The 26,128-nt window shown below is 42.5% G+C and overlaps 1 protein-coding gene across 14 annotated transcripts in view; it reads left to right on the forward strand.

Moving 5' to 3' along the window:
- The first annotated feature begins 2,270 nt into the window (after positions 1–2,270).
- MICAL3 (microtubule associated monooxygenase, calponin and LIM domain containing 3) overlaps positions 2,271–26,128 on the forward strand; it is a 163,761-nt gene continuing 139,903 nt past the window's right edge. For all 14 annotated transcript variants that reach the window (XM_065645013.1, XM_065645046.1, XM_065645037.1 and 11 more), the window contains exon 1: positions 2,271–2,445. The gene's annotated coding sequence lies outside the window, so the exon portion shown is untranslated. The remainder of the gene's footprint in view (positions 2,446–26,128) is intronic.

A 26,128-nucleotide genomic window follows, 5' to 3' on the forward strand; every position in this document is an offset into this window, starting at 1 on the left:
AGCAGGCTGCGGCTCTCAGGCGATTATAACCAGTAGCTCTAATTTCTGCGCTCATGGAAACTCCATCAGTACACAGGGTGGGCTGAGCCAAGTTTAGATCAGCTAAAGGCTTCCCTCCATCTGTTCTCAGGCAGGGATATAGATAGCGATTCAAGAATTGTGCACTTCTGGCTGATATTTGTCACACCACATTGTAGTAAGGATTTCCTCAGCAGTATCATGAGCTTGTTTTAGGCATCTCTTATGAATGACATCTCTTTTTTTTTTTTTTTTAAATCAGGTGTTATTGCAGTACCTGACTGCTTTTCATGCCAAAATCTCCAATAGAATATGGAGATCAAAACTTCTCTTAAGTTAGGGTTGGAAGACTGTGGCTTTGGTAGGACACTGGGACTGTGTGGCTCTGGATGCGAAAGGTATCTGAATTATCTCTCCTGGAGATGCCTATTTAAAGGAAAACTGGTGCACTTTCATATGACCATTGCTAATATCATATTATCCTGGGTTTGTACTTGTTTCCTAATCCCTGGGTCATTCACGGTGCTTCTGTATTGGTTTGCATTCCTGCTCTACTCAGGTGCACACCAACCGGCTCCCTTGGCTGAAGAATTCAAGGGCGTAGTAGATCATGGCAAAGACAACATATAGGTGCGCACTGCTTATACACACTAAAGTCTAGAGATAGGAGGGAAATAATTATATATATACACTATACAAACATGTATGTGTATATGTATATGCTGAACTGAGTGCTCTTCCTGCTAGTTCAGATGCAGAGCACTCCATCAGTGACTTCTAAGAGCATTTTAAAAAGTAATCAGATGCGCATACACATATATAAGCCTACATACACATATATAAGCCTACATACACATATATACTCAAGATTTATATATTCTTCTCAGTGCTTTCCTCAAGAATAGGGGTTTGTCATTTCCTTGTCCATCCAGTACTTTTGCTACTATGGCAGCATAACCTGAGGGATTAGTCAATATTTGAATCTTCCAAGTTGATTCAATCAGGAGACAAGGATAATGGGAGCGGGCATTTATCTGATGTAATTTTGTTTATTTCACAGAGACACAGGCAATGAGCTATTTTCCCCAACGCAGCAGGATCCAAACAGGAGGAGTTGCTATGACCACAGCTCCAAGCTTCTCCCCAACCAACCCTGAACCAAAAAAATATATTTAGCCCTTTCTCATGACGATTTTACAGGCGTCTCTCCAGCCATTTTTAGATCCGATTTGCCACCTCTCTCCTGCCGATGTCTTACGTGCCATCTCTCCCGCTCTCGGCTTCATCAGCGTCTCACACTCGCATGCCAAGTGCATGTGGAAACGTCCCAAGCGTGCACCTCGGCTCGTGCCAGGACCCTCGCTGACAGGCAGCGCTTTGTGTGGCGGCGCCTATTGTTCCAGCTGCCCGCCGTGCCAAGAGGACCCTCGTTGTTCTTGCCTCATCTGGAAGGGCTACAGTCGCTTTGCCCGAGGGTGTTTGAGGTGTGTGTGTGGGAGGCAGTTTTTTTGCAGGATTCTAGTCGGCAGTAGGTTTACGGGAAATACCCACTTCCCCCTCGAGGAGGTGGGTAACAGCCGGGGGGCCCGCTCGCCTAGGCAAGCGTGACAGGAGCGGGCACGGAGAGAATAAGGCCCGGGGCGGCGCCCGCCTGCCCTACGGCCCCTCACGCGCCGGCCCCGAGGGCCTTGACTGGGGCGCGCCCCAACGGCCCTTCGCGCGCTCGGGTGACAGAGCGCGCGCGCGCCCCCGCAGCCCCGGCGCGCGCGGCCTCGCACGCGAAGACTGGCCCCGCCCGGGGCGCTTTAAATGGTTGCCGCTTCGCCCCGCCCCTTTTTTTGATCTCCGCTCCGCCAGTCGCGTTTGGCGCGCGCCCTGACTCCGCCCCCACCCCGCCAGGACGGCCAATAGTGCTGCGATTCGAGCGGTGGGAGCGTACCATTGCCAGAGAGCGGGGGAGGATCTGAGAGCTTGAAGGCGCTGCGGGGAGAGAATCGAGTGTCCTTTTATTGTTTGCCGCCGAGAGTGCTGCGTTTCCTTTGCTGTCGCTCTCCTTCCCTTCTCCTCCTCCTTCACGACACCGTGGGCCCGGGGCGGCTGGAGCCTCCGCTTCCCGCCGCTCTCCCCTCGACCCCGTGTATCACTTTCAGACAACGGGTGGGCGGGCTGGGCTCGCCCGCGCGCGCTCCTCCTCCCGCCCCTCCAACCGCTCCGCGCGCGGGGCGGGGCCCAGCCCTGAGGCGGCGGCAGCTGCCAAGGTGTACGCGCGCCGCCGCTCCACCCGCCCCCTCCCGCGGCGGGCAGGGTCGGGCCGCGCTGTGCCGCGCCGCGCCGCGCCGTGCCGTGCCGTGCCGTGCCGGCAGCCTGACGGGCACAGCGCGGCGCCCCCCGCCGCAGAGGCACCTCGGGCCGCAGCATGAAGCGAAGGCAAGTGCGGCGGGGGTGGGGGGGGGTCTCTCCGCCGCTGCCCGCCCGGGGAGGGGAGGAGGGCGGGCTCCCGCGCGGCGCCGTGCGGCAGGTGGGGTGGCCGCTGCCCGGCCGCGCGGGCGGGGGAAGGCGTCTGCCGTGGGGGCGGCGGAGGATCCGCTTCATCCCTTGGCATCGCCCCGGGAGCGGCCTGGCGCGGCGCCGCGGGCGCTGGCAGCGGCGCGGGGGTCTCTGCGCGGCAGCGGGCCGGGGCGGGGGCCGTGCGCGCCCGCAGGGAGCGGCCGGGGCCGGCGCAGGGTGGCAGGGCACAGCCGCGAAACCCGATCCCCGCGGCAGCCCGCGGCTGGGCGGCCGGTCCTTGCCGGCTCCCTGACCCGATTACACGGCTGGGCGCCGGGGAGGAACGAGGCGGTGGCGGCCGCGCGTCCTCCCCGGGGAACCCCGAGCGCTCCCTCGCCGGAGGGGGGTGGCTCAGCAGGAGGCACCGGGGCACCCGCGTCCCTTCGCCCCGGGCTGGGGGGAGGAGGAGGCGGCGGCGGTTGTGCCAGGTGGGCGCAGGTCACCTGCAGGAGGGCGGCAGCGCTGTGCCCTGCCGGGCGCCCCGCTGCTGCCGTGCGGTTCCTTCTCGTCGGCCCCATCGCTGGTGGCTGCTGTGCCACACCGCAGGGAGGCTTCGCAGCGATGACTGTCACAGTGTCATAAAATGCTCCTAGTGCTTCCATCCCCAGGTAGTTTGTGGACACCCCGACAAGAGAAATTACGTAGACCGGTTTCATTTTATACAGACTTCTGATTGTCTCGCAGACCTAAGCCTTTAGCCTTTTGATTGTTATTCTAGATACGTTCAGTACAAGGGATGTCCAGCTTTCTACTCCTTTTATCTCTGTTCTGCCTTTCTTTGTTATGATACAGACTTAATCTCTGCAGGCTGTTGTCCTAAGGTGTGTTTAGGGTGTCAGAATACTTAGCAAGTATAACTGCTTCTAAACATAGGGTTGCTTCTTTTATTATGATAAAAACCTGCTTTTGCATTCACTGTAACAACTTCATTCCGTATTCCAAAGAAGTAATCTCTTACCTCATGCAGTCACCCATTTAAGGTTAGTGCTGTGGAGCAACTGGCAATAACTTCCGTTGAGATGGAGGAATACTTTTCAAGTGTGGCACTACAAAATTTGCCACTTCCTTTGTTGATTCTGTTGTACTTTGAAAAGTTGACAAAATGAAGAATCTTTGGAAAAATCTCTTTGGATATTAGACTTAAGTCTTAAAAATGGGGCTCTTCATTATTCTGCACTTCAAATGGGCCGTGTCAGTACTAGTGTAGGGGGTAGGGGAAGCTGAGCAAATAAATGACCTCTTACTGCACAATCTAAATATTCAGAAACTGACTATCCATTAGTTAGCCCATTTTAGTTACAGACTTTGAAAGCTACAAGTTAACTGAGCTTGAAAAAAATGCAGTAAACAAGACTTTCTGTGTATAACTAAGAACTTAACTTGAAATAAACTTATTTTCCCAGTAGTTCTGCTAGTACCTCTTTCTGCATTTTTTTTGGAGAATGTGCTTATTCTACCTATTTTTTCACTGTCACATTTTCAGCACTTGTGTTTGACTTGGTTGTACTGCAGGGATGTGTTTGGTAAAAATAACTTGCTGCATGGCAATTAACTTCTTTAACCATGGGAATATTTCTACTGGTCCAAGATTCTGTGAAAGCTCACTTGCACAAAACTAGATTTAGAGTTAGATTGAAGTTGGCAGTTTCCCTTTAAACCTGCCAAAAGTCCACTACACATTCATCTGCAGCTGAAAATGAAAAAGTCGTGCTACAGTTAAGAAAACAGTTATGTTTGTACTTAGATTACAGCTTGCTAAAGTACTTCTGTCCAAGAACACAGATATAACTAGATATACTCGACTTGTATTCATTCATATCTTAGAGTACAGTTGGAAGGTACACCTTATAGCTAATTGGTGAGGTTGGAAATGCTTTAATTCTTAAATTAATTGATGGGGAAGTCCTCTTAAATGTTACAGGACAACCATAAAGTTTTTAAACCGTTATTTTTAAGTATTTGTGCAGAAAAAATAACTAATAGTTATGCTGATTATGAATTACCTGTACCTAAGTTTCAATTTTCAATAAATTTGAATACAAATCCTGTTCCTGACTAATGCTGTGTCCTAATAAATGATCTGTAAATAGTATGTGACTGTATATTCCCCTTGTAAACCTAAACACAGCTGATTGAAGTCAGGATGACATTTTATTCTAAGCTTTCTCGTCTCTCTCAATTTCAAATATCCTGCAAACATGCCTCACATGAGAAATCCTAGTTATTTTCCAGGTGCAGGTCTCCTTTGATAAAGACTACAGCACTGTTACTTTTGCATCTTTTCCATGAGAGAGCTTGAGTTACTGTTGTACACGTGGTAATGTAGAGCTGATGACATGTTGCTGTTGGAGAAAGCTGAGGTCCTTAGTTTGATGTGTTCCTCTCATCTTTCAGGTTTTCAAAATGACTTCTCAGTCACTGAAATAATCCATGAATGGATTACGTTTGATTTTGTTGTTGTTTTTTCTCCTTCACAAACACAAGCACTGGCTTGCCAATGTAATCTTAAGAGTAGTATTCGAAGTAGCTCTAGGTGAAGAAAGAGGGAGGACTGTACATGCTGCTGCTGTCTTTGGTAGAGACAAATCTTCCACTCTCTTTTGCCTATGTCACAGGAAATTGCCTGTGAGAGCAACAGCAGAGCCCGCACATGGACTTTCTTTGGTGTTACGGCTTTGGTGCTGTTACTGTAGAGAAGACTCAGGCTGCTGTGGTAATGCATTGGTCAAAACTTGTTTCTTCCATGCAGCTTCCAGCTCTGATGTTTTAAGAATCTGTTCTCTGCCAGTTGATCTACATCTTAACAGTGTGGGGTGGAAAAATCCTTTCACTTATGGCTCAGGCTAGGGCTATACTAAAATCTTCCATCAGTGTGACTATCTTTCAGGGGTGTGATCTGTTGTATGTGAAGTCCTCACAGAGATTCAGTTATACGGATAAAGCACGTGTGTTATTAGGGCTTGTCTTTACACTGTTGTTAATATATGGGTGTGAAATGAAGCTTTGCCGATGTACTATATGATGGTTCTAACACTGCTGAAGTGTTCCTGGTGTGGATGTGATCCGAGAGGGTTTTCCTGGATGAGTCCTTTTGCTGTATTAGGTATTTCTAACAATAATCTCATCTTTCCTTTAAAAAGGGGAGGAAGGGTAAGTTCTTGCTGGTAAACCCAGGAAGTAGCTTTTTACATGAACCTTCATCAGGTGGGCCTTCCTTTCTTTTTCTTAGATCTCCCAGCAGCACTGGAGCCTAGAACTGACCTTAGCCTTGCAAACTCACAGGGTGTAACTGGGATGTCAGCTATGGAGATGCTGTTCATAATTGGACAAGTGGAAATAAAGCAGCAATGATACTGATCCAGTGCTCATGCTGCTATTTGGAAACGATGTGATAAGATACCAGAGGTAGCCACTGTTTGTTTACTAGGAGGGAAGCCCAAAACAATGGAGACACAGCAAGAGGTAAGCTAGTGTAGTAATGCCACTCTTTCCTTCCTTTTTCTCCCCCTTGCTCGCCCAGCAGAATAACATCTTATGTTGTAATTGCACAAGGGAGAGGGAGAAAGGGAAAAGTGCATCTGAGAGAAGCCAAGAACATACACTCTGAGGAATGAGATCTGCACGTAGATGATGCTTGTGAACAGTATGAAAACACTTGGTTTCCAACTGAGTGTTTAAAACATGCAGTCACCAAATTATTTGTTGTCTGTTCCTGCAGTCTCCTCCTAATTTTTAGGTAGTTGGAATAGGTAGTTGATAGGGCTCTAATGGAATTTGGTTTCTTTCTGTGAACAGTTAACTGAAATAGATCATAGTTCTTCTCATTCACCTGCATGTATTGGATCTTGATTTGTAAAGGCACTGTGATGCTCTTGTGTATGGAGAGGCTTGTGATATAAATTCAGTGCTTGGATATGGGAAACAATTTAAGGAAAGGAAAGTCCCTCACCTGTGTTGGCAACCTCTCTTCTGACACCCTTTCCCCCCCACTTTTTCTTTTAAAGTTTAATCAAGCAGCAATTATTTCGCTTGGTAGCAAGAGGAAATTGAAGGATGTTTTTCTTTCTTTTCTGAGGCATTGAAATTGGCTCAATTCAAAAGTATTCAGTGAGACTAGGAAAGGAAATACAAGTTCTTGCTCTTTGTAGACAGCAGTAAATTAACAATAGAATTATTTCAGTTTCAGGAAAGAGGAACCTATTTCATCCCACACTTCCCAAGAAAAGTTCATAACTTTTCTGCTTAAGATGTACAGTAGCAGCATAGCTTCTTGCTGAAGACAGAAGCCTGAATGCTCCAATAGAGATCAACTGTTCTGCAACTGTTGTTTTTGCAGTGGACAACATGAGAAACTGCATTTCACTTTTCAGAAGGAGCACTAAAGAAAGCTATGGAAATTGTGAGGAAAACCTTTTTGCTACATTCCTGTCTTTCTCAGTCTGTCATCTCTGCCTTCTCCTCAGATCTTTGTCTGGGCTACATGTTAACCTTTTTCATTCTTTCTCCACAATGTCTTTGAGATATGATCTTTTGTGTCTAGCCACATGGTTAAAATTACCCTAAGCTGCACTCACTTTGTGTCTGGATTTCTTTTTGACACTTAACTGTTCAAAACAATGACCATTTTTACTGAAAGGTTTGTGGGTTTTTTGTCTGCTGTTAAGCAGACATAGGAGTGATTTTAGCCAATAATTCCTATGTGAGGTCCTATGACTACAGATATAAGCTAACTTTTTTTCTTGGTCCTTTTTGACTGTCATCTAGAGTGGCATACTGTGGGACTACCTCTCAAATTCTGCACCTGTTAATGCTGCTAACTTTTAGGCATTCACTAAAGCCTTGTTGTGGTCCTTCTTTATCTTGTTCATCCTGAAAGAGGGGTGGCAGATGGATGCTTTTCACCCATTATGAAGAAGAGTACCGTAAACATCTATGGAGTTACCTCATCTTCTGCCTTCGGATAAGTTTTTAATGCACTGTCCTGCCACAAGGTGACCGAACCAGAACAGCATGGCAGTGAGCTGAGTAGGCCACTGCTTATCTTTCTAAGTGCTTTTGCCTTTTTGACGTGCTCCCTTCCTCCTTTGGATCCACTTGTCCAGCAATAATTTCATTCTTTGAGTTGGAGTCTCTGTGTACAAGAGGTGTGTCTTCTTGTTCTGCTCTTATGTAACATATTACATACTGGTGTTCTGGTTTAGACTGGTGATCTCAAACATTATTGTAGGAGACAAACCTAGGGTAAAATCTTGCAGTTTCCTGTGCTGTTTCCAACATCAGTCCAGGAATATTTATCTTACAGGATGGGTCTTGCGATGTTTACCTGCATTAGGATTCCAGTTGTACAGTTAAATTAAAATCTGGGAAATAGCCCACTTATTGCATCAACTTCCTCTTTGGCCAGCAGGAAAATTGCTCTGTATTGCTGCTTTCTGCCCTGCTGTTTGGAAATAATTCTTCTGAATCTGCAGTGCTTTGAAGTGAGGCAAGGCTTGCTGGGAATTGATACGGTGGTGTGTGGTATGATGAAGGGGACATTTCAGTGCATTGAAGACTTTTAATAAATCTCTTCCTTTCAAGCTTTACATAGTTATATCCTTTATCGTCATGGTTACAAGATGCTTTGGAATGAACTTTGAGTGGCATGTCTGAGGAAGTCTTAGGATATAATCTTCTGTTCTTCTAAGTAACTTTTGAACTCAAGTGACTTAATAGATAGCATAACTTCTATAGTGACCTCCCTTTAAATTATTAAGATCTTTTTACCCTGAGTCTGTGGGGAGACTTCTTACTGGAAGTTAAAGTGTAGACAGAACAGCAGCATTTTTGTGGGATCATTTCTTGTTATCTCTGCCATGCAAGTAAAAATGCTTGTGGCCATGTGAGTCCTATCTAACATTTCTATCTTTTTATGGCCTTGGTGGAGCTGCCTTGGTTTAATGAGATGGTTGGGAGGCCCTTCTTGCCCTTCTCTTAGTCTTTCTAAATATGCTATATAAACTTACACAGCTGTTAAAAAGGGCTTCTCTTGTCAGGTCCTGTGAAAAGGATAGTGTAAACTCTCCTCTATTTTTGTGAGATACTGCAGCTTGTAGCAATTTGCACCATTTAACACTTGCTTACCTTTTTTCAGGGTTCATTAAAGAAATTGGTCTAAAGGCAACGAGAAACCAAATTTGGCTCTAACCCAATTGAAGAGCACAAAAGCGATCGATATCCATCCAGTGATATGCATGTAATAGACTACTCTGGATCTTGTGGTGGGAAGTGTCCTCCAAAAACTTGCAACATCTTGGTGATATGCCTGAAGAAACAAAGAGGAGGACAGTAGATTTTTCTCATTTGTATGGTCATCTGCACAGAGTGAGCGATAGAGTTGGGTGTTTGCCTAGAAGTCTTGCTTTAAGCAGTCACATCCACGAATGTTTCAGTAATCTCATTTTTTTGTAGGAGAAAGTTATTTCTTTAATAATAGTCTGTGTACATTGTGTATGCTACTCCATCTGCTATAAACAGAGTTCTGCTCAGTTTGAGTAAGAAAAGCCAGATTAGATGAAGAAATAGTGAACAGTTCTGGGGAACGTGATGTGCTTTTGCTGATTCACTTAGCCACGCTAAAGCAATAATTAAGTGAGGCTCCCATTCAGAATTCTGTAGAGCTGTGCCTCTTTTTCCATTGATTGTAAAGAAACACTGGTTTGGAATTAGCCTTTGTGTATAGTTTCCTTGGTGAGCCTGGGAAGACTGGTGCCTTGCACCTGGTATTTCAAGTTTCTTCTAGATCAGGGGTGTCAAACTCATTTTCACCAGAGACCTTCAAAGGGCCGAATGTAATTTTAGGACTGTATAAATGTAGGAGTAGCTACATTTATACAGTCCTGAAATTACATTCGTCCCTTTGAAGGCAACAGCAAGGCTGATGTGGCCCCTGGTGAAAATGAGTTTGACACCTCTGTTCTAGATTTTGTGTCATTTGTCTTGCTGCTTATAAACAGAATCTAAACATACTGTGGACTTCCCAGGGAGAGTAGGACTGCTTACATATCCAAGAAAGATAGGAAAAGGCTGGGTGTCAGTGATACCTGGTTTGCTTCCAGTACTTTGAAAGAGAGAAGTTTGTACATGTGAAAATGGAGGAGTTATCCAGAAGGTGACAGCATCAGTAGCAGATCTCCTCTAATAACTCTCCACAGTGATGGTATTCAATGTTCCCTCAGAGAGGAAAGACAGATGGGCTGCAGCTGATCATATCATTATACCTTATACTTTTCTTGTTGCTTTTGCATTACATATAATGCCTGTTGCTTTACACATGCCTGGACTCTGCCGTGCCAAATATTGTATTAAAACGTAGTAAAAAAGTCCACACTCTTAAGATTTTTTTTTTTCTTAAATAAGGCAGATAAGAGTGGAACAAAGCAGATGTATTTTTTCTGTTGATGTTTAGAATGGCAAATGATGGGAAGTTTTGAGTTCAGCGTATTGAGTATTATTTGACAGTGAGTTTACTTCAGGATGGGAACCAACCTTTAAATCGTTGAGTCAACACTTCTGAAGCTGCAAAATATGAACTCTGGGCTTATGAGGAGGTACATATCTTTGAGAGGTATATGTTTGTGTCATCTGGGAGCCTTTGTCTTGGAATAACCAATTTGCCTTCAGTGCAAATGTCTCTGGCACATCCTCCATCATCTCTAGCTCCACTCAACTTGGTCAGGCTTCATGACATTGAGTGGACTTGCTTCTGAACTGTCCCTTGGGCACCTCTCTGCACTCATACCACTCTCATTCCAGTTTCCCTGGTCTCATATCCCACCCAGGCAGTAACTGATGGGGCTTACTAAAGTCAGAAGAGGGATAAGGTGGCCAGCTTGTCTGCTGATATAATCCTTCATACAGTCATGGTCATGAATGTATTCACAGTGTGGTTCATGAGGGGAGGGAGAAGTCTCCTAATCCACATTCCCTCTGGGACAGGAGGGAGATCTTTGTTGATGGTGTGTTGCGTGTACAACATGTAGCCTGTCTCTCATCTCCTCCAGGGCCCCTCATTTGCTTTTTCACTGTATTTTTACCTCCCATCTCCTTGTACCCTTCCTACCCAATGCCTCCCCAAGATGCAGAACCTTCTGACCACAGTCAGACTGGACTTCAGTAGCACTGGGGAGGGAGTCTGGCATCCCAGCAATGGTGGACTGTGTTTCTGGTATCTTATCCTTGCATCTCAGGGCATGGTGCCATTGGAAAACTGGCTTTTTGTGTGCCTTCAGAGAGCAGAGTGCACTATTCACGTTCTGTATTCAGTGTTCCTTCTGGTTTCTTCCTCCTACATGTTTTCCTTTCTTAAATCCACTGCCCTCTTTTTCTGTTTCATGTTCCCCACAGGCTTTTTTTTTTTTTCCCCCTCATAGCTATTCACTATCTTACCCTTCTTTGGTGCATGGAGGAGAAGCTACTGTATTTTGTTTAGCAATAGCCATAAGCCTGTTCTTAACAGGAGGAGCCAGTAGGAACATAGAATGTGCATCCAGGACATGACTTGTGGAATGGATTAGCTGTGTAGATTGTTTTATTGCTTTCTTGGAGGGGAATCAGTTAATGTTAATTGAGAGATGGTATAGTTTGAACTATGAGTTAAATTACTTGGAGAGTGTCACTTGAGATGTTTGCTTCCTCTGCAGGAGAATTCTTCTGCTAATGTGCCCTTTTGTGGACGATTGTCTAGATGTCTCATCAGTCTGGAGAGGCTTGTTTTTTAGTGCTGTGTGCTCTCTGGAGAGTTTATTTTTAAATAGTTACTGAAGCAACAGTCTTCTAAAATGCTGCAGTGTTATGATAGAAGGAATTAAAATGTTTAGTAATCCTCTAAAAGGGTCGATTGAAAAAATATATTTGTCTGTTGTATTCTCTAAGGCTAGCTGACGGTGTTGATGAAACTTCTAGAAGATTACTTGTTTACTTCATAATTTTCTTCCTCAAAACATCTCTACTCTAGTTTAAATCATGGCCATTCCCAATCTGAAATATTGTCAAAGCCTAATGTTTTATTTCAGGAACTGCTGTGCACTATCCATCATTCTCTGCTATAAAAAGATGACTTATTTTCACCTGTGATGAATTCTGCCGTCTTAAGATGGGCTGCATCTTCAGATAGTCATCTTGGAGCTGTAGCTTGCATGGAGCAGTGAGGTGCTATTACGCAAGCGCAATCATTTTACTTTCTCAAGGAGAAACATTTTGTAAGTCTTCCTTCTTTCTGCCAAAAACCTGTGGACTTTACTGTTTACCCTATGCCACAAAATTTGAAATAAAATGTTTTTCAAGAGGTCAGATTTCCTTATCACATTGTACTCCTGCAGCAGTGGAGGGCTTCTATTTTGCCATTTTTTTTCTTACTCTAAAGCCTTCAGATCAGTTGTGTGAGTGCAACAGTTACACTTAACTAAAGTATTGTATTCATTTGAAATCATATCGTGTCACTGATAAATCAGATGATTAATCAAATTTTGCAAAATGTCACCTCCAAATATAAGTGGTTGTCTTTTTCCAGGTCCTAATTCCTCTGCTGCTCTATTCCCATACTCTTCAGCTACCACAAAAGGCCCTTTGTTGTTCATTTGACTGTTAAACTACGTGTATTTTATGCTTCATCGAACTCTCAATGAGCTCAGGGTTTATAATATCAAAAGTCTAGAGCTCCAAGGGTGAGAGAAGCTAACAGGTTTCATAAAACTATAGGGATCAACTGGCATACAGGAAAACACCCCAGGCAGTCAAAGCTTTTTTGACGGCAGATGACAATGGTGGGTGAATTCTTTAGTATGCATTTGTGCAAACCATGATGATAACTTACAGGCACGATGCTTTCTCACTGTCAGCATCTGCTGATGAATTCAGCTATAGGCCATAGTTCTAGACTTTTAAGGAAGCAGGGAAATTCAGAAACATGAAGTACAACAAAGCCGAAAGGGATGGTAGTGAAAAGAGAGGAAAGGCCAAGGTGGCTGAGAAGGTTCGAGATCCATAGGTTTGACTTGACCCAACAGGTCAGTGCTTGCTGCACACTAGCTGGTCTTAGTTGTTCCTTTTCCTGGTGGTGTTATAAGAGAGGTGGATCTTGAAGGCAAGACTCTGAAATGGCCTGGGAATAAAGTGCTGTGAGATGAACACAATAAATCAAGAGGAGTGTTAATTTCTTCTGTTGGATTTGAGGATGAATTGCCTTACAATGCTGTACTAATTACGGCAATTCAGGAAATGATTCACAGGAGTGGGTAGCTGATCCTAGTCTTTCTAACAGCTGTCTTGGTTTCAGTAAGATTGACTTATTTACTAGAATTGTGCTTCATTTGCTATGATTGCAATTGCAAATACTCAGTTTTAATTCCTGTGTCTTGATTTAAATGAAGTTCTCTGACACCTGACAGAAGAATGGGAGCAGCCTCCAGCCTGCCTACAAAGTCAGACACTTTGGCTTGTATTTAGAAAAGTTTCTTTATAGTGGTATGGGCTGGAAGGTGTCTTCAGTGCTGTAAATTAAATGCTAGGCCATGTAACACAATCATGACATTTAGTGTTCAGTTACACCATGTATTGCACAATTCCAGTGGAGTTTGCTGCTTGCTTCATCATGTAAGCTCCAATATGGAAGCAATATCCTTAAAAAGTATCAGAATCTGAGAGCAAGTAGATTCTGTGATCCTGTTCTCAAATGCAGTAATGACTTAATATATAGTATTAAAATTTTTTTTTCAGTTATGAAAAAATAGATTATCCTGTTTTCCCAAGTAAAAATGCAAAATATATTAGAGTTTGCATTTGGGATAGCTCCTGCTGTGCAAAATCAAGTTGCTGTGACATATTGGAGTTTATGCCACTGTTATGCACGGCAAATTGATGCAGTGTCTATGGAGTTTCAGTTATGACAGCACAATCTTTAGGTGGCAATAACAAGGTCATGGGTGTGAGATTAACTTGCATACAGCAGTCCTTGTTGTGGAAAGGAATGTTTGGCATGAATTAACTTTTTATAAGCTTATAATATTCAGGTATTGCAGAAAAATTATCCTTTGTGTGAAGGTCTTAAAAAAGGTAGAGATATGAACTCTAGTCACCCCCTTCAACTCTGGGTTCAAAGGGGCCTTTCTTTAGAGGTGAAGGGGGTGCAAAACATGGCAGGCTGCCCAGGCTTTTGGTAAGCATGTTCTAATTTGTGACAATTTACTGGAGCACCGAAACTGAACAGCAGCCCATGGCTGGAGCGTGTCCTCACCTCTAGGATTTAGTTGTTGTATCTTAGAATGGTGATGGGAAGCTAGTGGTGGAAATGAGCTGTAACCTTCCTGCTCTCCCAGGCAAGGTCCCGACCACAAGGAGTTAAAACTTAGAGAGGAATGAACTGAGGTCAGCATCACAAATTGTCTGTTCAGTAAATAATTTTCTTTGTATAGTGACTCCATTCTTTCGCTCATTATTTGCTCCACTTATTCTTTTCCCTTCCTACACACACATGGTTTTTCTGCCTTTATTATTCTCTCTTGCCCTAGTTATCACCTTCTGATGGCCACTTGTCACCGTGACCCACCCTCTGGCTAAGGGAACTGTAGATGATAGGTTTACTGTGAAAGAACCACCCTCAGTCTGGGATGGACACCTATGTTCAGCTCAGAAGATGCGAGGCTGTTTTCCAGCTGCTCCTGCGAGTCTGCTTGCTCTGAGCACTGCAGTGGCTATACAGAATGCAGCGCACAGGAGGGAGAATGCTGCTCAGCCACACACAGATCAATTGAGAGCTTTTGCCCACCTTTTCCCCCGCTTTGGCAGCAGGCTGTGAGCTCCTGGGTGAGTGAACATCTGGTACGTGGCACGTCTTATTCCAGGGCTGGAGGAGAAATCTATTAAATAGCTGTGCTGTTACTGAGAATTTGGGTGAATGTAGGATGAAGCATTGGTTAATGCTGGAGTCTGTAAAACATAGCAGGTTTTGATTCTAGTACTTGGACATGATGCTGTCAAAAAAGAGAAGAAGGTTTTAAGGGTCTTGTATCTGAGGATCCACAGAAACCAGCTAGAGGAGAAAGTAGGATTTTGGAGGTTGAGTGACCTTGAACATCTGCTTCGGTGCACCAATCTATGTGTGACTGGTATTTAGGAAAAGATTTTCTAGGAGGCCCTTTTGTTAGGGGGGAGCAATTTAAATGCCCTGGCATCTGTTCAGAGATCCATTTTGATTTTTCAATGAATGTGTAATAGCTACTTCTTGTCGCTCTTTGTATGTGATCTTGTAAATACTCCTGTCCCCAGGCTCGTGAAAGATGTGCCGAGTCTTTCTGTGGGTATTAAATTGACTTTAAAAAGCCCTACAAACAGATTGAAATAGATGCTTAGCAGGAGTGCTGTAGCATGGCCGCTGTTGAGAAGACAGCCCATGTATAATCATAAATATATACTTTTGGGTTGGGGGTGCCTTTGGTTCTGCACCTCTTAGTGATCTACAGTCTGATAATCCTTGCCTGCTGTCAGAGCACAGCCTCTGTGTTCCTTCCTTTTCCCTTAGGGCACTGTTGTCTGCTTCATTCTGCTGTGATTTTTATGCTTGCCATTGTTTTCTTAAATAAAAAGGCAACTCTAGAAACAAACAAACAAAATTCCTTTCTTGCTTGACTTGTGCTTTTCACTTACAAAAATGATTTTCCTTTCCCTGCTATGACAGCATTATTAAAACCAGGACTTTATCAACTAAGCTGTGTTACTGCAGAGCTAATGGGGTAAGCGAATATAGTGCTTGTTATGAATATTGTGTTTTTCCCCTTGGTTTAAATGTTGATAGCAGTGAAGTTACAGATCTGAAGATTCTGAATCAAGACAAGTGTTCATTGTTCTCTAAACAGACTTTAGATACAGCTTTCCTACAGCTACGTTGTTCAGTGCAGTGCATTCCTTTTCCGTAAATAGACAGACTTTAAGGCTTTCAGGTTTTTCAGATCTGAAACAACAGAAGCAATCATTAGAGCTAAATACAAGAGGAAATCAATTACAAAGGGGGAATTTTTAGGAGTGTCCTGGGTAGTGCACCTACCTCCAGCTGCTGTTTTGTTTTTGTTTGGTTTTTGTTTTTGTTTTTTTTTTTTTTTTTTTTTTATCCTGGGGCGCTGTATCCTCTTCTCCTCTTGTCACACAGCACAGCTGTCTGGGAGTGCATGAAGAGTCCGATCAGAACACTGATCTGGGTTTGAAAATAGCCTTGTTGGAATAAAAGTCAGCCTGGTCAGGCTTACTGTGGAGTCTCATAGCTGTTGTAATGGCATTACCAGTCAGGTGGTGATGATTTGGTGAAGAAAGGGCTACTGTCAGTGCTACTTGGGGTATGGGGGATTTGCACAGTGGATGACTAAGAAAAGTTGTTTGATGGTCTTGTATTTGGGAGGACATACTTGATACCTGTGGAGAAGAGGGAGAGTTTTCAAGAGAAGTGTTGAAAGGCTATAGCTGCTGCGAAAGAAAGGCAAGAGATGCAGGTTAATAAAGGAAATATAGCTAGTGGTTGGATGAGGTGTTATAAAGTCACTCTTTTTGTTGAACCATTATTCTGATTTTTCTGGTGTAGGGTTTTGGTTCCTAGGCTTGTGTTCTGACCATGTTCGGTCTCTAGGGCCCTGTTTGAGAGATGGATAGAGCAGGACTTCTGAGAGAATATAGTTGCTCTGCTGGCTGCTTTCCCTCTTAGCTCAGTGAACTTCTTCAGGTGTGCTTGTGCACTTGTGAACATGATCTCTTCTGCTTGTATCAACTGGTTTTATAAAGAAAAATTACCTCTTCCTGTACATGACCTCATAATATTTATACTAGCAAAATACATGCTACTTGCTCATTCTTAATTACCATGGAATATGTGGAAAACTTGAGGCTTCTAATAATTGAAGAAATGACTCTGCATTTTCCTATTAATTGGCAATTAGGAGCGGCTTGGTAAAATGTTGGAACACTAAAAAGCTGTGTTGATTTTGTTTTTCTTTTTTTTTTGTTAAGCTGGATGGATATTAAAAGTACCCATTTGTGTTACACTGAGATGTTTCTAGCCATCTAGTCCTCTTTATGATTCCTTCAAAGGGCTTTGCACTGATTCAGAAGAGCACCTTTTACTGTATTGTGGTCTTAGGATGGTACTTTCACGTAAAAATAAGTAGGGGCGATCTGTGTGTCAGGCCTTGTTTGTGACGTGGTCAAGTGGAATTGACTTAAACCATCACTGTACTCAGAGAATGACAGGAGGTGACTTGTCTCACTGCTTAAAGATGAGCGGCCACTTTCAGGAATGGAGCTTCTTACCTCTCTGCAAAGACACTTGAAATACAATGCCCTGCCTGCTCTCTGAAGGAGTAGTGCAAACCAGGCATAGTCAGTGTAGTCTTAAAAGAAATGCTAGTGAAAAATCGGAGGTCTTAACATTGATGGATCTGAATGTTACTCAGCTGTGCAAAGCCTAAAGAGAAATTGAAAGGAAGCAGAGCTGGAAAGACCTAGTTCTGTGACACAGGAAAAAGAGCTTGCGTATGAACCTGGGCGGAGTATGCAGGAGAATATTGATAGTTGCTTTTCTGTCTTTCTGCTGTACTTTGCTCTCTAGTTTAGATAGGCATTTGCAGCATTGCAGGATTTCTGTCTGTAGCCTGTTCTTATCTAGGAAAGTAATGTTACCTTTTAAACCAGTGAAAATACTATTGATGTAATGTTACACTGAAGTTCTTTCATCTCTAGCTGTTCCAGCTATCTTACAAAAGGGATAAAAGTCTGCATCTCCTCAGTTTTTGAAGGGAGAGAAATGAAATACAGTATTATTGTATTGTAGTTGACCTTCATAAGCTTAGACACAGCTAGGATAAGATTATAGGTCTGTTCCTGGGATCAGTACGTTAAGAGGGAACTTTTCACTGTCTTACAGATGTGATAAGCATGTTTGTGAGCATGAATAGCAACTAATGAATATCTATGTATATACTAATGAAGCGCTACATCTGTTTTTACGTATGTATATGGGTGTGGATTTGCAAGATACCAGTGTGGGTGTGAATAGATGCAGGCCTGGGAAAATTGTGATAGCTTCTAACTGTGCCACTTGGCACATACAGTGTGTACAAACACATACTTGCAGAGCAGTATTAAAAAGCAAAATAAAAATTTCTACCTTTTCTTCCATTACCAAAAGAGTCATGAACCCTAGGAGTTTTTTTAAGCATAACTAACACTTACTGAAAATCTCAATAAAAACCTCCTACTTCCTGTCTTTGACTTTTTGAATGGGAACCACTGTTGTGTGACACTGTTTACATCCCCAAGTAGGCAAGCCTAGTAATGCTACAGGCAGGAAAGTGAATGGGATTAGAGTGAACCTGACAACCATTTTTAATGTAGTCTGCAATTTAGAGTTTGGGTGGCTGGTGGTGAAGTTGGCAATTTCATTGGACTGCATGTTGGGAGTTATTTCTAGGGATGTCTAGGGATGTATGCATTAAGCCCATTCTGTGACAAAGGTGTCCCCTCCCCCTGTGCTTGCTGCTTTTTTTTTTTTTTAAGAGATTGGTGATTCATAGTTGCATTACAAAATCTGTTCTGCTAAAAGCTGGGGTTTGGTTACAAGAATGCTTCTAAAATTAATAGTGTGATTTATCTCCCTCTCTATGGTGTTATTGAAGCCCCTCCTTGTATAGTGTTTTTGAAATTTTGTCATATATGATGGTCCCCACGAACCACTTATGTTCCTTTAACAAAATTATGTTGTAGCAAGAGCCTCAGTATTTGATTCTGAAGTATTTCTGTTGGTGCAACTATCATTCTGATTTAAATGTTGAAATATTGGTGATTCACAGGAGGGAATACAGATTCAGGTAAATTCCACGATCCTACTACAGGGTCTTGATAATTTGAGAAATGGGAATAATAGAGTGTTCTGCTGTCTTATTGTCTCTTTCTTGGTAATCTTGTTTTTAAAAGGCGTTTGGCCTTTTCAGAGGCAGCCTGTTTTCCTTGTGACGTTCACTATGTATTTTTTAAACTGTTGTTTCGGTGTCTGTTCTGTCTTTTTTGTCTGAAAGTTTTTATTGTTTATATTTCTAACTCTACCTCTGAAGCCTTCTGTTCGTCAGGCCAGCCCTGAGTTATTAATTAGTTATCTCCTTTTGTAATTTTGTAACATTAAGTGCTCTTTTTCAGGAAACCAAGAAATAAATGTTCCTGGTTTTGTGACTGTTTTGTGGCTCTGTCAATGTGATACACACAGGTGTTGAGTGCTGAGTATGGACTAAATTTTGATTCTTCCCTGCCAACCCCCCCAACTACTGCCTTTAAAAAGAGATGTTAACTATATAACTAATCAGTGCCTGAACTCCATGTAACTCTGCCAGTCTCCTCAGTTGACACTGGGAGCTGTGCTGAAGTATGCAGTATAGCAACTTTTGGTGTAATACTAGTTCTGGCAGCAGTCATATCTGCTTGTTTCTTAAGGTGTCTTATTACAACAGGTGAAAAAAAATTAGACACAGGGGAGATCCACTTCATACACTGGAAACCAGTGAATTAATAGGCAGTCCAATAACAGGAATTTCAGACTTCAGCTGAATTGGAGTTGACGTTTGAGGATCAATATGCACATGATCACCATTTTTGCAAGGCAGCGAGTGATCCAGTTATTCATATTGCAATATGGAGCATTCTGCTTCTGGTATGAGACAGTGTGTGCTACATCTAGTTATGATGTTTCCCAATGGGTGGATTTCTTCCCTTGAAATCACTATGCCCTCGGGTATACTTTTTTAATATCGGCTGGTATGACTGCAGATGCTTTCTTCCCTGTTTGTTCCTGTGTGCCTGTTTTTTTTTTTTCTGGTCACACTGAGTTATTTGCTTGCAAATTAATTTATGGAAATGACTTCTACAGGTTGTTGGGTAGCATCTTGGAGACCGTTCTGTGTGTTTCAAGTTAGCTGATAGAAAAGGAGGAGATCAGTTTGCCAGGGCTAACATATAGAAACTTGCAGAACTCTTTCTGCTTGGCATATTAATAGGGATGAAACATCAGAGTAACAAAAAAATGAAGTTGGTACTACTGCCTTCAGAAGGGGAACTAGGCAGAACAGCTTTATGTGGTTTCTATCTTCTAATGCCAGCTTATTCACTTAAGTAAACCTGTCTTGTCTTGTATTTTTAGTTGTACTTTTGAAAGACTCCAGATTTTTGACTTTTTTTAATGTTTCCAATTGGGAAGGGGAGGTTCTCCTATGTATGTAGGAGTGTGCACTTCTGGTTTTGTAGAATGATAATTAGTGAATGCTCCCTGGACCACTATTGGCACTGGTGATGAGGCATAAAAAGAAATCAAAACAACCCCTAGACTGATTACTGTGTTTTCTTGTTTTACTTAGGAGCATAAGGGACAAATATGAGAATACGTAGTTTGCCAGATGAAGGAAATGTGTATGGTGACTTTTTTTTTGGCTCAGTTCTGACTTTAAAACACTTAAAGGAGCAAATTACTTGCTCCTTTTCCTGATCCAGCTAGCTCTTTCACCGTCTCATCTGACATACATTTAACAAACAAATGCCAAGTAGGATTTTGGTTTTTAATGGTTGACTTGCTGGATACAAAGGCACAACTTGGACTGTTTTGCTGGTAAACAGCAGTGGCAAAAAATACTAATAAAAATTTGTGCTCTGGCTGCTATAAACCCTGTTGTAACTTCTCCCGTGAAGACAGAAATTCCTTTCTTCCTCGGCAGTTAGAAGAGAGGCCACAAATTTAAGCTGAAACTATGTGTCTTGACTGGAGTCCTAGGAGGTATTTGTTCTGATACTGAGCTATGTCTTCAGGCCCCATAAGCACTCTAGATCTCTGGTTAAGGACAAGTGAAAGGCACTTTTCCTCAGTTCTCTTTTGGTTTTTTGCAGCTGTAGCAAGAGTCTACTGGTCTTGTTCCTTTGCTGTTGTAGTCACTTGTACTTTCTGGCATGGGAATGTTATACAAGAACTCTGTAAGCTCAGGCAGTGCTGCAGCAGGAATCTGTGGGCAAAAGGTACCTTCCCTACTCATCTTGAGGATCTGTTTTGTTATGCTACACTGATAGTTGTCTTTCCAAGTGGCCTTCCTCACAAACCTGGATTCACATGATCTATTGAAGCTGTTGTTGGCATCTGGGGCAGATGTCAGCATCGTAGTGCTTCTCTCTTTATGGTATCCACAATGAGCTGTGAATTCTGTACGTTCCACAGAAGAGAAGATTCATGACCAGTAATCCAAGGCTCTGACCCCAGTGAAGTGTCGGACTGGAAAATACAGAGAGAATGTTTAAGGTTAGTTAATGGGAAGGAAAAGCCCCACTTTAATCATTTAGGTGCTAGACAGCTTCCTTTGTGTTGAATCGTTATCAGAGAGAAAGTGAATAATTTACTTTGTGTTTCCTATAAGTGCCAGTTCTTTGGAGGAGGCAGAAGTTCAGACCTGGGCTATGAGAGGAGAGGGCTGCACTTGGTCCTTAGTGAAACAGCTTTGGCATAGGAGGTTTTATCATCACAGTTGAAAATTTCCTCTGCCTTTCTGTGGAAGGGAGGCTACTTGGAAGATGCCTAGTGTTTCTAGTATGTTCCTATTTTTTATGTTTTGACTGAAAGAGGCAAGATACTTGTATTTCCTCCTATTGTTGCATAGAGTCTAGAGCAGCGCTATCCAGTGCTTGCAGTTGGCATTAGGAAGACTTTTGAGTTTTTCCATGTGTTTGGATCTGCGCAAGCAACAGTTACAGTTTGAACTTTAATGTCTTTACTCTTTTCTAGGCTTATGCTCACTACTTGTGTTATGCTTAAGCAGTGGAGATTCATTTTGGCACACTGAAGAGCTGTATTTATCTTGAATATCTTGTTTCCTAGAAAATGCTCTACTGCTTACAGGTTTCAAGTAAAGTGTATGCTATGCTAACAGAGTGAGTGAGTGAATTTTCAGTTTTATTTTTATCAGTTTGACAATGTGTCATGTTCAGCTTTTCTTTTGCATAGCTGGTTTTCTCTTGTGCTGAAAAGACATTTATAAACATTACTAGAACAAGAGAACACGCTGGATTTGAAGAAATTTGATAGGTACTAGGGCATGAATGCCATTTCTGAGAGCTTCTCTGAAGCTGCTTCTTGCACACTGTTGTTGCAGTCTGGTTTGTAGAAACATTATGTTCTCTTCCACTTATGGAGTTCAGACTTTACAGCTGGGGAGAGCTCTTCATCTCACAAACCTGAAGTTATTGCAGTGCCGTTTGGTTCTCCTATGAAACAGAAGCAAAGGCACCAAATAGTCACATGTGACTTGGTGAGGCTACTGTGCCACTTGGCTGAAGACAGGCCTATTGACTTTAGCCCAGTGCTGATACAGATGCCCTATTCTAATCTCTTTTTAAAAAACTGGTTTTAATTATTACTTTTGGCAGTAATGTGTGATATAAATCCTATCTAAATGAAACTTGTTTACAGGCTTTATTACAAATAGGAGAAACAGGAGAAATAATTCTCAAGCATGCATTAAAAGCATTGTTTTGAATGTGACAGGGACAGAATAAGTGAATCCTAAAGAAAACGTGTATGCCTAATTCTCTGCAGCTATCCCCCTAAACAAGAAGGGAGCAACAGCTTTTCGCAATTTGCAGAAGATGTAGAAATGCAGCATCTTGCTGACTGTGCAAGTAACAAACCTTTTCCCATTCTGTTCCCAAGGAACGCTCTAATGTTTGTGGTGTTATCTTATGTGCTAGGGCTATCTGCTTCACTGGGCCACAGCCCATAAACCAAACCAGCTGCTTGGCATCTTGTTCTTTTTGCCTTTTTCCTCTCATGTTAAGAAAGCTCCGTGTTTGGAGGAGAGCAAAGCACTCTGTGTGACGAAGATAACTTTAGAGTTGATGTTTTTAGGCGAGGGCTTGCCTCTATCGCCAGCTGCTGTCAGCTTGCCTGGACTTTGTTACAGGACTGATAGTGCTCTTGAAAAGCAAGATCTTTGTGTCCCTGTGTTGAAGTGCTACAGACTGGCTGGGGAGAATGCTATGTGCGTAGAACACATTTGTACATGTGTATTATTCCCTTGAGGAGGAAACCATTTAACTGTTGAAGTGAATTTATACTCCCAGTGAGAAAGCCTGGATTGGCATCCATAAGAAAACCCAAGGAAAGTCGGTGGAGTGGACTGAGGCAGATGTACAGTATGCAGAACAGGAGAGCTTGGCTGAGGGTGTGTTTTCATTTGGCATTTGTGGCAGAGGTCCTTGATTATGACTTTGTTATTCTTACTGTGAAGAAGGTTTCTGGCAATGTGGATGGTTGTGTGGGTGGAACCAGCTCTCACACAGATCAGGTGTTATTGGTGTCATCCCAAATAGTGAGGATATGATGTACTCCTTCTAGGTATGCTCCTGATCTCTGAAGTAGCGTCTCTAGAACTAGGCACAGTCCCAGCAGGAATAGCTGCCTTTCCATGGCAAAGCATACTTCTTGTAGGACTTCCTAGAGGGCTTAAGGAAAACAGGGTTGAAACTGTGGTGAGGATCTGTTGGATTTAGATGTGCAGATATTTTTAGGCTTTTCTGCAAATACGAACTTTGTAGGCCTATCTCAAAACAAATGGTTGGAGATCAGGTGCCATTTTGCAAAAACTGGGTAAAAACTTTGGTTATTGTAATTACTTCAGAATGAAATACTACAAAACTGTGGTATCAGTTTTTAGAATTAAGATACCTTTGTGTCACAGCTCTAGCCACCTGTCACATCATTCAATAGCTGTGCCAATGTGATTAGTGTAATTTGATATGTAAAGCTGGTTATTTTCAAGGAATAAGTTGCTGAATCAAAGGATAAGCTTGAAATGAAGTACAGCCATATCTGAAGCTCGTATCCTGGAAAACCTGGGACTCTGGACAGATTCGTTTATTAGAAAGTAACTTTGAGAAACTTCTCTATTTCTAGAAAAAAAATCTGGGTCTCGAAATAAATGTTTAAGTCTTAGCAGTGTTTTCATAGCCTTATTTAGAACAGGACTTTGAATTTGGAAAGGACATGCATTAGATGAGTTTGATGGCCTCTCAACATTTCTTATGTATGCAATAATTTAGTCAACTTGAACTTCATTTAGACCTTGAAGGTAATAACAGGAAAGGCTACCTACACAGCTACACTCTTGTTTTCCATGATGTCTTGGGTATCTTGCTCTAAACTGCTAAGGAGAAACTTCCCTGTCAATGGAGACTAGACATTAAATATGTCTTCTGCAGAAGATCAGGAACTAGTTTTCCTCCCCGATTGTAACTGCATACTCTTGTCCCTCATCTCACTGTGGGAGAAGACTGCTTTGTTAAAAGGACTTAGTTAACTATATTACTGCTAATACCTAGTGGAAACAAATAAATCAGTCCATCTAGGTAGACAGGACTCTCAGCTTCCTGGTGGGCTTTTGGTAGTGTAAAAATACGAGGAGTTTTCTGCAGAGCTGGATGATCTGTTTTGCAGTAATTGTCTCTGCTGGGGTTATATTCAGACATGCAGCCTGTTCAGTCTCTCTACGCTATTTCCTCTGACTATTGTTGGGATGGTACCCTGCTGGTTGCTGCCAGTGAACTGACAATCACATCCTCCCTCCAGTTCAGGAGACAGGGGAGGTTTACTGGGGAGAGAGGGAGGGAGGAAGGAAGGAAGGAGAGCAGTGCCATTGTAGTTTGAGCTGAGATAGCTCTAGCCCTGTGTTGCACATAGAACTTGAAGATCATGAATCACTTCCTGGTCACAGGGGTTCCAGGATTACCTTCAGGTTGAAGGTAGAGAGAGCTTTAAGCTGTTGCTTTTAACTCCTGCCTCTCATTGTTGCTGTGCTTTCCTTTGATTTTTTTCAGCACTGGTGCTAGCAGTCCTCATTTGAATCTTAAGATAATATTCTCTCACAGATCAGAGGCTTTGACTTTGCTTTGCTTCAGCAACCCTTACTTATTGTGGCTTTGCGCAAAATGAAATATTGATAAGCCTTTCTGTGAGATGGAATAAATTCTCAAGTCTTCAAAGTAAAGATGATGTGGGATAGACACAGAGATGACTCTACAGTGAAGCTCCTTTTAGAAGGACAATTCTGTTTGTGCACGATTTAGGACAACAAACTTCTGGTTTTACACATCGAGACTAATATTTGACTTCTGTTCACTTACACAGTAAACCTAGAGATAGTTCTTTCTGAGATTGGTTTCTGTTGATAAGACTTCAGAAATAGATATAGCAGACACATAGCATAGGCAGTTGGGTCGTAACAGTTGGTGAATGGACTCTACTAGTAGTTAATATTTATTTAACCTAAAGTATTTTCTTGTGTAACAATAGCCTGTTAATCTGTGGTTATACAGAAATCTTGATGGGGGTTTACAGGATGGAAGCTGAAGTCTCCTCTTGAAAATGGCCTGCTAGCTGCTAATTATCTATGTTCTTGATATAAAACTATCTAAGCAACTCAATACATAATGAAGCAATTTTGCAAATACCTTATCTACTCACCGCTAAGGCGACTTCTGGTCACATCCTTCCTATGGTTGAATCTTTAGCTAACAGTTCTTTGAAGACTGCAATTAGTTGGTTTGCTGCCCTGAAGGGAAATTCTCTTTCATTACTTCCGTGCTTAAGTATAGGAGGAGTCTGAGTGATTGCCTCCTCCTTCTCCTCTTGTCTTAAAGCAGGCAGAAATATGGAAAAGACTGTGCTATTTTGCACCCTTCCACTTGGGCTATTAAAATAAGCTGGGGCTTCATCCTTCTATTAAGGTGTTATCAGTGTTATTTCTACCACTTTATCAGGTGAAGTAGCCTTTTAAAAGCACCCTTAGTCACATGTTTATGTAGTACTTACTGTAAAACCTTCCTTCTGGATTCAGGAGTGCCACTATAAGGACTTTTTCAAGTTCAGGGCACAATGTGAATGTTGTATGGGAGAATAACAGGTTTGCTGGATATTCACTGAGTGGTTTCTAAGCGCTTGTGGTGCTTCCTGATTGAAATAAATGTTTGAGAGTTGCACTGGTTCATGAAGAACTGGGAAGGGTAGCTGTGCTGTCCAGAAAAAGCTTCTTTATAGCATAACCAAAAAAGATAGGCTAGGTACATGGCAGCTGCGTACCAATAAATCTCATCTTCTAGAAGAACCTGGGTAAGTCTGCTGATCAGTGGCTTTTTTGCTTTCCCAGTTGGAGTTGGGCTCAGATTTATCTAGGGAGTGGCTGTAGATTTGGCTTTTCCTTTCCTGTCTAATTCAGGGAGATATATGTTTGGTATTTAATGCCATTAGTCAAGCAAAGTCCTTGTTCAGATCCGTGACTTAGTTTAACTTAAAAGTAACAGACATTTCCCACAGGCTAGCCGAAGGTTAAAGGAGATATATTTAACATATGTTAGTGTTGGGGCCACAGGCTTCGTTTTGTTGGAAATGTCTTGATTTATTTGGTGAAGCAGTAGCCAAAGAGCTCAAACTGTGTGTGAAAATGTTGGCTTTTTAAGTAGGTTAAAACAAAAA

Source organism: Caloenas nicobarica, chromosome 1 (assembly GCF_036013445.1).
Source record: "Caloenas nicobarica isolate bCalNic1 chromosome 1, bCalNic1.hap1, whole genome shotgun sequence".
Lineage (NCBI taxonomy): Eukaryota > Metazoa > Chordata > Aves > Columbiformes > Columbidae > Caloenas > Caloenas nicobarica.